Source organism: Salmo salar, chromosome 03 (genome assembly GCF_965601325.2).
Source record: "Salmo salar chromosome 03, fSalSal1, whole genome shotgun sequence".
NCBI classification, from domain to species: Eukaryota; Metazoa; Chordata; class Actinopteri; order Salmoniformes; family Salmonidae; genus Salmo; species Salmo salar.
In genome coordinates, this window is record NC_138293.1 from 95,577,501 (window position 1) to 95,592,242 (window position 14,742).

Genomic DNA, 14,742 nt, shown 5'->3' on the forward strand with positions numbered 1-14,742 from the left:
CACACGGTGACATGATATCATTGACGTGACGTGCAAATAAGCGATAGAAAACCGATTGCGCAAATGTCACCATTCAGGGGCGGAAATCCCGGGGGGACGGGGGGGACACGACCCCCCCATCCTGGGAAAAATATGATTTGTCCCCCCCAATATATCACTGAAACATAACTATGTAATTTAAATAATATTAATAATACGCAATGAAAGCAATTGTGCTGATTATAGACACTTAGTAGCGCGTTTTTAAGTTTCAAAAGATTGCAACCCCCCCACCCTTTGCCTCACAATGGTTTGATCCACTGCCAGTTCCTTAGTTTGCTAGGTAAAAGAGAGGTCATATCTACTGTCTGAAAGGCACTCAATGCACGTAACTGACGTGAGGTTAATCCAGTCAATCGCGCACACACACTAGCTGAATATGCAGAGCTAGCGCGCAAATATTAACTATTAAGCTAGCTAGTACCTATTCCATTTATGTGGCGTCGTCAAAGATGGAATCAGCATGCAGATGATGTAAGTTAGTGCTTCAAAGTCCCTGTGATAAGGTTAGCGATAAACTGAAATCCAAACTGAACAGAACTACACTCTTCTACCATAGTCTTAAATATATTTAATGGTCTCGTTGCAAAAGCTAAATTGTCGCAAGTGAACTTTTATTTACTTATTTTATTTCACCTTTATTTAACCCGGGTAGCAAAGATTATAGCAAACACCACTGAAACTGAATTGGTGCTCGCTAGCTTTGCAAATTCAGCTATTGTTGGAAGCCAGCCAATATGAAACAAACTATTAAAATTACAAAAGGTTGCAGCATATGTTGTGTAAATGGTGAACTCATACAGCTGTCAACTCTTGTCATTTGAATCCGTTTCACATTTGCTAGCTACCTTTTAGATCGAAGCCCAAATAGAATGATTGAAGATGATAGAAGCCCATCTCCTACTGTAAATAACCTACACACTGTGTGTGTAGCCAGCCAGTCAGCCAGGTAGAAAAATGGCAGAAAAATAAAAGACGGACATCAGAGTATTTTTCAATACACCAAAACGCATAGTAAGAACCCTAGTAGCCTAATATGTCAAAGACTAGTTGATAAAATGTTCAGAAGAAAGAAATGAAATTCTAATGGAAATGTTTCACAATGATGTCATTAGGCAGAGCAGGCAACAGATGGCACACAGACAGCAGAGTTGGGGACAGATATGCAGGGACAGACTGGCAGAGACAGGGAGTCTCAGGTAAGTTTGTTGAGTCTTTGTTTGGCAACATTATGAAAGGTTCTACATTTTTTTGACTTGTAAAATAGGAACATAATTGGAAAATGCCATGGATACCCCCACTCTCAACTGGTGACTGAACTAAGATTTGTTAAAGGCAATGGTATTGCTGTTGTGATTAGTTGTGTAGTTTTGGGTACCGGTAGATAGGAGTACGGCAAACACCTTATTTCTTTGGTTCCTCAATATACATTTACCATATTACAATGTAGGCTATGTGTTACAGCACTACTTTTGGTGTCCCCCTCAGGAATTGCTCTTGAGAAAATTTCATGTAATTGTCCCCTCCAAAGTTGATATCAGATTTTCGCCCCTGTCACCATTCCTAATTTTTTGCAAGATGCCGCCCTGGGTGGCTGCCCATGTCACCCATACCTAAATCCGCTACTGTTTACAATAATTAGGCCTAAATAAGCCATACCAAAAATATATGAACCTAGTGATGCAAAATGCAACAATTTCAAAGATTTTACTGAGTTACTGTTCATATAAGGAAATCCGTCAATTGAAAGAAATGAATTAGGCCTTAATCTATGGATTTTACATGACTGGGAATACAGACAGATACGAATCTGTTGGTCACAGAAAAAAAAGTAGGGGCATGGATCAGAAAACAAGTCAGTATCTGGTGTGACCACCATTGGCCTCATGCAGCGCAACACATCTCATTTGAATAGAGTTGATCAGGATGTTGATTGTGGCCTGTGAAATGTTGTCTCACTCCTCTTCGATTGCTGTGCGAATATGTTGGATATTGGTTGGAACTGGAACATCCTGTCCTACACGTCAATCCAGAGCATCCCAAACATGCTCAATGGGTATGTCACCCTGGTGAGTATGCAGGCAATGGAAGAACGTTGACAGTTTACGCTTCCAGGAATTGTGTACAGATCCTTGCGACATGGGGCCGTGTATTATCATGCTGAAATATGAGGTAATGGTGGAGGATGAATGCCACAACAATGGGCCTCAGGATGTGGTCACGGTATCTCTGTGCATTCAAAGTGCCATCGATAAAATGCAATCGTGTTCGTTGTCCGTAGCTTATGCCTGCCCATACCATAACCCCACCGCCACCATGGGGCACTCTGTTCACAATGTTGACATCAGCAAACCACTCGCCCACACAATGCCATTCACATGGTCTGCGGTTGTGAGGCTGGTTGGACGTGCTGCCAAATTCTCTAAAACTACGTTGGATGCAGCTTATGGTAGAGTAATTAACAACAGCTCTGGTGGACATTCCTGAAGTCAACATGCCAATTGCACTCTCCCTCAAAACTCTGTGGCATTGTGTTGTGTGACAAAACTGCACATTTTAGAGTGGCCTTTTATTGTCTCCAGAACCTGTGTAATGATCATGCTGTTTAATCAGCTTCTTGATATGCCACACCTGTCAGGTGGATGGATTATCTTGGCAAAGGAAAACTTCTCGCTAACAGGGATTTGAAAATAATTGTGTGCCCCACATTTTAGAGAAATTAGCTTTTTGAGCTTATGGAACATTTCTGGGATGTTTTATTTCAGTTCTTGAAACATGGAGACCAACACTTTACATGTTACGTTTATATTTTAGTTCAGTGTAGAATAAAACACGTACCGGCTGACTTTTCATGAGCTGCTGCCAGAAAGAAAAGACTTGCCAACATGAACTTTCCGTCAGACTCAGTGTTGTGACACATCTCAGAGGAATTCACAGCTTTAGTTGACAGTAAGTATCATGCCCCATTGTTCTGATGCCTTTAAAATCTGTCCTTGTGACCTTGGGGGCTCAAGTGGTCAGGAAGCAGACAGTATACCTGAGTGTTCTGCAGTGTTCCACTCTGAAACAATGTGGACCAAATCGCCCAATAGTGGCCTCATGGGTGGAATTTTATTGTTTTTCAGAATTTAATAATTAATACTTTTTTATTAAAAAAAGAATCCGGTGGTTCTATTGCAAACGGTTTTGTTAAATTACTGTATTCTGTGATGTATACAAAGTTTAATATTGGGATGCAAACTCAAACTTGAATACATATCAACTCTACTGCATATCTGACATGGTACAGGTGTCTTCTTTTTTAAGCCCGTAACCATGTGTGTGAGGTATAGGTAGGTAGGCTAAATTTGTTTAAGACTACCAAGAAAACACACTGTGTGACCCTGATTTAGCCCCTGCAGTAAAAGGTTAACTCACTTGTTGCTGAGAGTAGTCTACACTCAGGTGACTGTAGAGTCATTGCTACCACTCACACAACGTCATGTGTAGCCCAGTAGTCTATGTATAGACCTATAATATAAAGGAGCGGTAGTTCATTTCAAGAGATGTTTTTCTTTGTTTTTCTTTCTAGGCCAGTGATGTAGGCCTGCCATGTTATTGTAAAACCTCTTCATAGGCTAACCCCACGTACTGAGGACCAGATAATCAAACATTTCACTAGGATATTTTTGTCAAGAGGACTTTTTTTTATTAGTCAACACAGCTCCACTCTGTTCACTTCCCATCAAGCACAGGGATGACATCAGCTACTCAGCTAAATCTCTAGTTTCCGTGGAAATGAGTCGGCCTACATTAAAGTGGTCTGTCAGGTAGATGTTTTGTCTTTTGCAGACAGGTCTGTGTAAATCGAGGAGGCAGATGCTGGCTAACCAAGGAAGTAACCCAAGTAATCTGTTTACGTTACTAATTTACTAATGACTGAGTTACTAATTACTTTAATTGTCATTTAATATGATTACAAATCTGAAGAAATCAGCCCAAACTCGTTGACCACATCCCATCAGGCCCATGTGGACTCTGAGAGGGGGTGTTTTGTCTAGACTACCTTTGGCAGACCTTGAACTACTCAGCTACCACTTATTGTCTTGGCTGATCTGTTCAGGATTCAGGATACAGTCTGTGGGGTCCCACCCTGGCCTCAACATTACTGGCAGTAGCGAAGGAAAACATTTACTATAGTTGAACATCGCCTTTTGACTCTTCTGGGTGTGACCTCTTCTTATTGTCTTCACCATAAATACTTTTTTAGATTTGAAACAAACACAGGAATCAAGTGAATCACAACCCTCAGATCATTTAGATCAGGGTCACCAATCTTTTCTGGAATCAAGATCACTTTGAGTCAAAATGCAAGCCGAGGTCTAACACTCAGATCTTTCTTTTTAAACATGACTTAAAAAAACATAAGCTTATGCAACATTAACCTATTAAAAACAGTTCTGTAGCAATGAGGTTTGTGCAGTAGGCAATAGGCCCAATACATTATCGCTGCATATTGGCTATGCTTGAATTTCCCTGTCAATGTTGTTCTTCTCAGACCATTTTGATATTATATTTCAACATTTGAAGTATATGATCACACTGGTAATAAATCTTTTGTTGCATTGTGAGGCACAGCTGAATGAGCATAATAATGTGTTTTATTTTAATTTTACTGGACTGATGGCCTGCATCTGATTGTCAGTCTGAGTGGAGGGAGGGAGCAGCGGTGAGGCTGGCTCTCACCAGACTAACCAACCCTCCCGTACTGTCCGAATACCCATAATAGTCTACTAATGCCGCTTTGAAAACAACTGGGAACTCGGAATTGTCCGACTTCCGACTTCAGTGTGTTCAAGACAACTGGGGACTCTGAAAAAAAAAACGAGCTCCGACTGTGAAAATTGTTTTGAACAGTCATCCAACTCAGAATTCCATGTCGGATACTCTGGCATCTTTCTAGAACTCTGATTTTACTACCTGAAGATCACTGACGCAATCATTTCACCAATTTTTTTTCCAGAGTTCCCAGTTGTCTTGAAAGCACCATAAATAGAATGCGAAAAAAATAGTTTTATAGCATATGAAATTTTGAAAATAGTCCTCCGAAATGCATCATCAAATGCGTGACTGCGTTGACATTCGCGCTGGCTGGTACAACGCCTTAAATGACCTGATTATCAGCTGTTGTCAAACACGTGAGTCAGAAAAGAAAAGTGAATTCTACTTGATCAAACGCCGAAATGAGTAGGCAGTTTAAGTATGTAGCACGCTATTGATGCTATATAAGGCAATGGTGCTATCTGTCAATGATTTTCGAGGCCAGTATAATGAAGATTTAAATTACCATCCAGATGTGTTTACACTTGATTAATATCCAGACATAAAGCGTGCCTGGCTACCTACATGTGGTCACGCAAATCTGATCACAATCAGATCAAAATGTGTTTTTTAATCGTCTACATCTGTCTAAAAATTTGGGCACAATCAGAATGTGGACAAGATCAGGACAAAGGGCGCATGTTAGCATGCACCAGCAGGCACAGCGCAGTAGCTCTCTCCAGGACCAGTTTCAGAGAACACCTATGACTCACTGTTAATTGTGTAACACCTGGAAGGAAAAGGGATTCACTGGAATTATATTTAGTGGGTTTTATTGCAGGGTTTTATTGACGCTATTGTGCATCATGTTGTGTGCAGAAGAGGCCTTAGCCTTCTGGGATGGTTCAATGACAAGGCCATCATGGAAAGAGTTGTTCAGCTGTAGAGACACAACAACACAGTAATTCAGTATGTCTGGTCCTCCATCATGTTGTTCAGCTGTAGAGACACAACAACACAGTAATTCAGTATGTCTGGTCCTCCATCATGTTGTTCAGCTGTAGAGACACAACAACACAGTAATTCAGTATGTCTGGTCCTCCATCATGTTGTTCAGCTGTAGAGACACAACAACACAGTAATTCAGTATGTCTGGTCCTCCATCATGTTGTTCAGCTGTAGAGACACAACAACACAGTAATTCAGTATGTCTGGTCCTCCATCATGTTGTTCAGCTGTAGAGACACAACAACACAGTAATTCAGTATGTCTGGTCCTCCATCATGTTGTTCAGCTGTAGAGACACAACAACACAGTAATTCAGTATGTCTGGTCCTCCATCATGTTGTTCAGCTGTAGAGACACAACAACACAGTAATTCAGTATGTCTGGTCCTCCATCATGTTGTTCAGCTGTAGAGACACAACAACACAGTAATTCAGTGTGTCTGGTCCTCCATCATGGAACGAGATGTTCAGCTGTAGAGACACAACAACACAGTAATTCAGTATGTCTGGTCCTCCATCATGGAACGAGATGTTCAGCTGTAGAGACACAACAACACAGTAATTCAGTATGTCTGGTCCTCCATCATGTTGTTCAGCTGTAGAGACACAACAACACAGTAATTCAGTATGTCTGGTCCTCCATCATGGAACGAGATGTTCAGCTGTAGAGACACAACAACACAGTAATTCAGTATGTCTGGTCCTCCATCATGGAACGAGATGTTCAGCTGTAGAGACACAACAACACAGTAATTCAGTATGTCTGGTCCTCCATCATGGAACGAGATGTTCAGCTGTAGAGACACAACAACACAGTAATTCAGTATGTCTGGTCCTCCATCATGGAACGAGATGTTCAGCTGTAGAGACAACAACACAGTAATTCAGTATGTCTGGTCCTCCATCATGGAACGAGATGTTCAGCTGTAGAGACAACAACACAGTAATTCAGTATGTCTGGTCCTCCATCATGTTGTTCAGCTGTAGAGACACAACAACACAGTAATTCAGTATCCCTGGTCCTCCATCATGGAACGAGATGTTCAGCTGTAGAGACAACAACACAGTAATTCAGTATGTCTGGTCCTCCATCATGTTGTTCAGCTGTAGAGACAACAACACAGTAATTCAGTATGTCTGGTCCTCCATCATGTTGTTCAGCTGTAGAGACACAACAACACAGTAATTCAGTATGTCTGGTCCTCCATCATGTTGTTCAGCTGTAGAGACACAACAACACAGTAATTCAGTATCCCTGGTCCTAGTTGTAATAGTTACAGTAGGGATTTAAATTTAATTTAATTTTACACAAAATGGGAAAAACACAATGCCCATTTCAATGAGGATAAAGTATCCTGTTTCAGGTTAGCTCTAACATTCTCTGTGAAAATCTAATTGAATGTTCTGAATGCCCTGAAATCATAGCCTCATACCAGACTTGGTAAAAGGTCTCGTCATTTTAAGTATTTGAGATTAACTTTATTTCCACTGATCATTAAATCTTTGGGACTATTCCATTTCAACAATAACTTATAGTTGTGGTAATAAATCAGGGTGTGACAGTGACACTCTGCCTCCACCTAGTGGTATCCAGAATTATACAGGGGTTTCCCTGCCCACCTGCCCTGTCATATCAACACATATGGTTTAGATCTGGCATCAGGATGCAGTACAGGAAGTGTTCTGGATCTCTTTCTACACCGAGGACAGTCATAGTCTCCTGAAGGAGCAGGTTTCTCCCAGTATCTGGTGATGCACTGTCTACAGAACCTGTGTCCACAGGTGATAGAGACTGGATACCTCAGAACCTGCTGACACACTGCACACCTGGACTGATCCTCTGGCAGAGAGCTGAAAGAACATTATTAAAACATAAAGACATTGTGATCCTTCACTGCTATTTCTCAATTCATGTAATGTCATGATTCACTTTTTAATATATTCCTAGATTAAAGGGCATTGGTCAACTTTGAACATTTTCAGGAAGATCCTTTGACCCGTCAGTCACTCTTCATAGACAGACAGCTGGGTACTGGAGACTGATCTCAGGGTCTGGTTGGAGCCTCAGGAATTATCAAGTAGATTTCCACAATGCATTTTTAGTTATTAAACCCCATAGTATTTCATACAGTAATGATGATCAGTAGTATTATTAAACCCCATAGTATTTCATACAGTAATGATCATCAGTAGTATTATTAAACCCCACAGAATTTCATACAGTAATGATCATCAGTAGTATGAGAAAGCGTTGAACATGGAACCCCCAACCAGGCTGCAGAGTGTGTTACATTCTCCACAAATCTTTGAGGAATTCCCCTTTTATAATGTATCATGTATAGCAGTAACCTTACTTTGGGTCAAAGGGCATTGGTCCACTGATAACATTCAGAGGATTGTCCCTGGAGCAGTCATAGACAGACAGCTGGGTACTGATCTCTGGGTCTGGGGGTCGGCAGCGCCCCCCTCCTCTCTCTCCTCAGAGACACTCATCTTAGGGGCATGTTCCAACTTCCAGAAATACAGTGCTATAAAGAGTCACACACACCACTTGGGGACACACACTTTCTTGATCAAACATGTACTTACTAGTGTTTATAGTCTATATAAAGATATGCACTACTACACAGACTGACACATCATACCTCTATCAAACACCCATCAAATAATAACACAAGTTACCCCTTACTTCAGTATTCTCTCTCTGTTCTGTCTGTTACATTATTGTTTCTGAAATACAATACTGTACTGTCTTCTACATTCCATTTCAACAATAACTTATAGTTGTGGTAATAAATCATGGTGTGACAGTGACACTGACTCCACCTAGTGGTATCCAGAGTTCTATAGGGTCCACCTAGTGGTATCCACACAGAGTTCCCCTGTCCAGAGTTCTACAGGGGTCCACCTAGTGGTACCCACACAGAGTTCCCCTGTCCAGAGTTCTATAGGGTCCACCTAGTGGTATCCACACAGAGTTCCCCTGTCCAGAGTTCTATAGGGTCCACCTAGTGGTATCCACACAGAGTTCTCCTGTCCAGAGTTCTATAGGGTCCACCTAGTGGTATCCACACAGAGTTCCCCTGTCCAGAGTTCTATAGGGGTCCACCTAGTGGTATCCACACAGAGTTCCCCTGTCCAGAGTTCTATAGGGTCCACCTAGTGGTATCCACACAGAGTTCCCCTGTCCAGAGTTCTATCAGGGGTCCACCTAGTGGTATCCACACAGAGTTCCCCTGTCCAGAGTTCTACAGGGGTCCACCTAGTGGTATCCACACAGAGTTCCCCTGTCCAGAGTTCTACAGGGGTCCACCTAGTGGTATCCACACAGAGTTCCCCTGTCCAGAGTTCTATAGGGTCCACCTAGTGGTATCCACACAGAGTTCCCCTGTCCAGAGTTCTATAGGGGTCCACCTAGTGGTATCCACACAGAGTTCCCCTGTCCAGAGTTCTACAAGGGTCCACCTAGTGGTATCCACACAGAGTTCCCCTGTCCAGAGTTCTATAGGGGTCCACCTAGTGGTATCCACACAGAGTTCCCCTGTCCAGAGTTCTATAGGGTCCACCTAGTGGTATCCACACAGAGTTCCCCTGTCCAGAGTTCTATAGGGTCCACCTAGTGGTATCCACACAGAGTTCCCCTGTCCAGAGTTCTACAGGGGTCCACCTAGTGGTATCCACACAGAGTTCCCCTGTCCAGAGTTCTACTAGGGGTCCACCTAGTGGTATCCACACAGAGTTCCCCTGTCCAGAGTTCTATAGGGGTCCACCTAGTGGTATCCACACAGAGTTCCCCTGTCCAGAGTTCTATAGGGTCCACCTAGTGGTATCCACACAGAGTTCCCCTGTCCAGAGTTCTATAGGGTCCACCTAGTGGTATCCACACAGAGTTCCCCTGTCCAGAGTTCTATAGGGTCCACCTAGTGGTATCCACACAGAGTTCCCCTGTCCAGAGTTCTATAGGGTCCACCTAGTGGTATCCACACAGAGTTCCCCTGTCCAGAGTTCTACAGGGTCCACCTAGTGGTATCCACACAGAGTTCCCCTGTCCAGAGTTCTATAGGGTCCACCTAGTGGTATCCACACAGAGTTCCCCTGTCCAGAGTTCTATAGGGGTCCACCTAGTGGTATCCACACAGAGTTCCCCTGTCCAGAGTTCTATAGGGGTCCACCTAGTGGTATCCACACAGAGTTCCCCTGTCCAGAGTTCTATAGGGTCCACCTAGTGGTATCCACACAGAGTTCCCCTGTCCAGAGTTCTATAGGGTCCACCTAGTGGTATCCACACAGAGTTCCCCTGTCCAGAGTTCTATAGGGTCCACCTAGTGGTATCCACACAGAGTTCCCCTGTCCAGAGTTCTATAGGGTCCACCTAGTGGTATCCACACAGAGTTCCCCTGTCCAGAGTTCTATAGGGTCCACCTAGTGGTATCCACACAGAGTTCCCCTGTCCAGAGTTCTATAGGGTCCACCTAGTGGTATCCACACAGAGTTCCCCTGTCCAGAGTTCTATAGGGTCCACCTAGTGGTATCCACACAGAGTTCCCCTGTCCAGAGTTCTATAGGGTCCACCTAGTGGTATCCACACAGAGTTCCCCTGTCCAGAGTTCTATAGGGTCCACCTAGTGGTATCCACACAGAGTTCCCCTGTCCAGAGTTCTATAGGGTCCACCTAGTGGTATCCACACAGAGTTCTCCTGTCCAGAGTTCTATAGGGTCCACCTAGTGGTATCCACACAGAGTTCCCCTGTCCAGAGTTCTACAGGGGTCCACCTAGTGGTATCCACACAGAGTTCCCCTGTCCAGAGTTCTATAGGGTCCACCTAGTGGTATCCACACAGAGTTCTCCTGTCCAGAGTTCTATAGGGTCCACCTAGTGGTATCCACACAGAGTTCCCCTGTCCAGAGTTCTATAGGGGTCCACCTAGTGGTATCCACACAGAGTTCCCCTGTCCAGAGTTCTATAGGGTCCACCTAGTGGTATCCACACAGAGTTCCCCTGTCCAGAGTTCTATAGGGTCCACCTAGTGGTATCCACACAGAGTTCCCCTGTCCAGAGTTCTATAGGGGTCCACCTAGTGGTATCCACACAGAGTTCCCCTGTCCAGAGTTCTACAGGGGTCCACCTAGTGGTATCCACACAGAGTTCCCCTGTCCAGAGTTCTATAGGGTCCACCTAGTGGTATCCACACAGAGTTCCCCTGTCCAGAGTTCTATAGGGTCCACCTAGTGGTATCCACACAGAGTTCCCCTGTCCAGAGTTCTACAGGGGTCCACCTAGTGGTATCCACACAGAGTTCCCCTGTCCAGAGTTCTACAGGGGTCCACCTAGTGGTATCCACACAGAGTTCCCCTGTCCAGAGTTCTATAGGGTCCACCTAGTGGTATCCACACAGAGTTCCCCTGTCCAGAGTTCTATAGGGGTCCACCTAGTGGTATCCACACAGAGTTCCCCTGTCCAGAGTTCTACAGGGGTCCACCTAGTGGTATCCACACAGAGTTCCCCTGTCCAGAGTTCTATAGGGTCCACCTAGTGGTATCCACACAGAGTTCCCCTGTCCAGAGTTCTATAGGGTCCACCTAGTGGTATCCACACAGAGTTCCCCTGTCCAGAGTTCTACAGGGGTCCACCTAGTGGTATCCACACAGAGTTCCCCTGTCCAGAGTTCTATAGGGTCCACCTAGTGGTATCCACACAGAGTTCCCCTGTCCAGAGTTCTATAGGGGTCCACCTAGTGGTATCCACACAGAGTTCCCCTGTCCAGAGTTCTATAGGGTCCACCTAGTGGTATCCACACAGAGTTCCCCTGTCCAGAGTTCTATAGGGGTCCACCTAGTGGTATCCACACAGAGTTCCCCTGTCCAGAGTTCTATAGGGTCCACCTAGTGGTATCCACACAGAGTTCCCCTGTCCAGAGTTCTATAGGGTCCACCTAGTGGTATCCACACAGAGTTCCCCTGTCCAGAGTTCTATAGGGGTCCACCTAGTGGTATCCACACAGAGTTCCCCTGTCCAGAGTTCTATAGGGTCCACCTAGTGGTATCCACACAGAGTTCCCCTGTCCAGAGTTCTATAGGGTCCACCTAGTGGTATCCACACAGAGTTCCCCTGTCCAGAGTTCTATAGGGTCCACCTAGTGGTATCCACACAGAGTTCCCCTGTCCAGAGTTCTATAGGGTCCACCTAGTGGTATCCACACAGAGTTCCCCTGTCCAGAGTTCTATAGGGTCCACCTAGTGGTATCCACACAGAGTTCCCCTGTCCAGAGTTCTATAGGGGTCCACCTAGTGGTATCCACACAGAGTTCCCCTGTCCAGAGTTCTATAGGGTCCACCTAGTGGTATCCACACAGAGTTCTCCTGTCCAGAGTTCTATAGGGTCCACCTAGTGGTATCCACACAGAGTTCCCCTGTCCAGAGTTCTACAGGGGTCCACCTAGTGGTATCCACACAGAGTTCCCCTGTCCAGAGTTCTATAGGGGTTACTTTCAGTTTCGGACTAACAGTTTTCTTTACTGACAACTGGGTTTAGAGACAGACAGACATCAAATACTCATGATCTTTGACCTCCCATCATTTCAGGCTTTTTTCACAGAAATTGCATGTTAACACTTTACATTGCATATTATAGGCATTAAAATCCATTCATAAAGCCCTTGACCATTTTAAATAATAGTACTTAAAATGTACAGTGTATGATATGCAGCTTACAACAACTACAGGTGACATCATTGTGGTCACGTGGTCCAGTTTAAACCGTCACTCCAACACTAAACATGTTAAAATGGTTGAGTAGTGTACACATGTAACATATGCTATGATCCCTTATTGGTGTCACCTGTTAAATCCACTTCAATCAGTGTAGATGAAGGGGAGGAGACAGGTTAAATAAGGATTTTTAAGCCTTGAGATAAGTGACACTGACAAGACAAAATATTTAAGTGCCTTTGAAGGGGATATGTAATAGGTGCCAGGTGCACCGGTTTGAGTGTGTGAAGAACTGCAACGCTGCTGGGTTTTTCACACTCAACTGTTTCCTGTGTGTATCAGGACTGGTCCCCCACCCAAAGGACATCCAGACAACTTGACACAACTATAGGAAGCATTGGAGTCAACATGAGTTAGCATCCCTGTGGAACGCTTTCAACACCATGTAGAGTCCATGGCCTGACGAATTGAGACTGTTCGGAGGGGGGTGCTACTCAATATTAGGAAGGTGTTCTTAATGTTTTGTACACTGTGTATATATTTTAACATGGTTGCTATTTACAGGAATAGACTGCCCCAAAGTGGTGTATGTGTGTGTTACTCCATGTATTTAAATCAGTTGTGGTCAGTGCCATTTAAGATTTGGGAGGACACATTTTTGTTTCATGACCTTGGCCTTACTTTTATTACAGCATACTGGATGACTGTCATTCATATTCCATTTACCCGTTCAATGTAACAGCTATACAGTTGAAGTCGGAAGTTTACATACACTTAGGTTGGAGTCATTAAAAAAAAAATTCAACCACTCCACAAATTTCCTGTTAACAAACTATAGTTTTGGCAAGTCGGTTAGGACATCTACTTTGTGCATGACACAAGTCATTTTTCCAACAATTGTTTACAGACAGATTATTTCACTTATAATTCACTGTATCACAATTCCAGTGGGTCAGAAGTTTACAAAAACTAAGTTGACTGTGCTTTTAAACAGCTTGGAAAATTCCAGAAAATGTCATGGCTTTAGAAGCTTCTGATAGACTAATTTACATAATTTGAGTCAATTGGAGGTGTACCTGTGGATGTATTTCAAGGCCTACCTTCAAACACAGTGCCTCTTTGCTTGCCATCATAGGAAAATCAAAAGAAATCAGCCAAGACCTCAGAAAAAAAATTGTAGACCTCCACAAGTCTGGTACATACTTGGGAGCAATTTGCAAACGCCTGAAGGTACCACGTTCATCTGTACAAACAATAGTACGCAAGTATAAACACCATGGGACCACACAGCCGTCATACCGCTCAGGAAGGAGACACGTTCTGTCTCCTAGAGATTAACATACTTTGGTGCGAAAAGTGCAAATCAATCCCAGAACAACAGCAAAGGACCTTGTGAAGATGCTGGAGGAAACAGGTACAAAAGTATCTATATCCACAGTAAAACGAGTCCTATATCGACCGCTCAGCAAGGAAGAAGCCAGTGCTCCAAATCCGCCATAAAAAAGCCAGTTTGCAAATTGCACGTGGGGACAAAGATTGTACTTTTTGGAGAAATGTCCTCTGGTCTGATGAAACAAAAATAGAACTATTTGGCCATAATGACCATCGTTATGTTTGGAGGAAAAGGAGGAGGCTTGCAAGCCGAAGAACACCATCCCAACCGTGAAGCACAGGGGTGGCAGCCTCATGTTGTGGGAGTGATTTGCTGCAGGAGGGACTGGTGCACTTCACAAAATAGATGGCTTCATGAGGATGGAAAATTATGTGGATATATTGAAGCAACATCTCAAGACATTAGTCAGGAAGTTCCAAATGGACTTCTGGGATTGATTTGCACTTTTCGCACCAAAGTACATTCATCTCTAGGAGACAGAACGCATCTCTTTCCTGAGCGGTTTCCTGCGTGGTCCCATGGTGTTTATACTTGCGTATTCTTGGGACAATGGCCCCAAGCATACTTCCAAAGTTGTGGCAAAATGGCTTTAGGACAACAAAGTCAAGGTATTGGAGTGGCCATCACAAAGCCCTGACCTCAATCCCATAAAAGATTTGTGGGCAGAACTGAAAAAGCGTGTGCGAGCAAGGCGGCCTACAAACCTGACTCAGTTACACCAGCTCTGTCAGGAGGAATGGGCCAAAATTCACCCAACTTATTGTGGGAAGCTTGTGGAAGGCTACCCGAAACGTT

The 14,742-nt window shown here is 43.9% G+C and overlaps 1 protein-coding gene across 1 annotated transcript in view; it reads left to right on the forward strand.

Moving 5' to 3' along the window:
* LOC106602029 (peripheral myelin protein 22) overlaps positions 1–14,742 on the forward strand; it is a 544,081-nt gene that overhangs the window by 501,300 nt on the left and 28,039 nt on the right. The gene's annotated exons all lie outside the window — the stretch shown is intronic.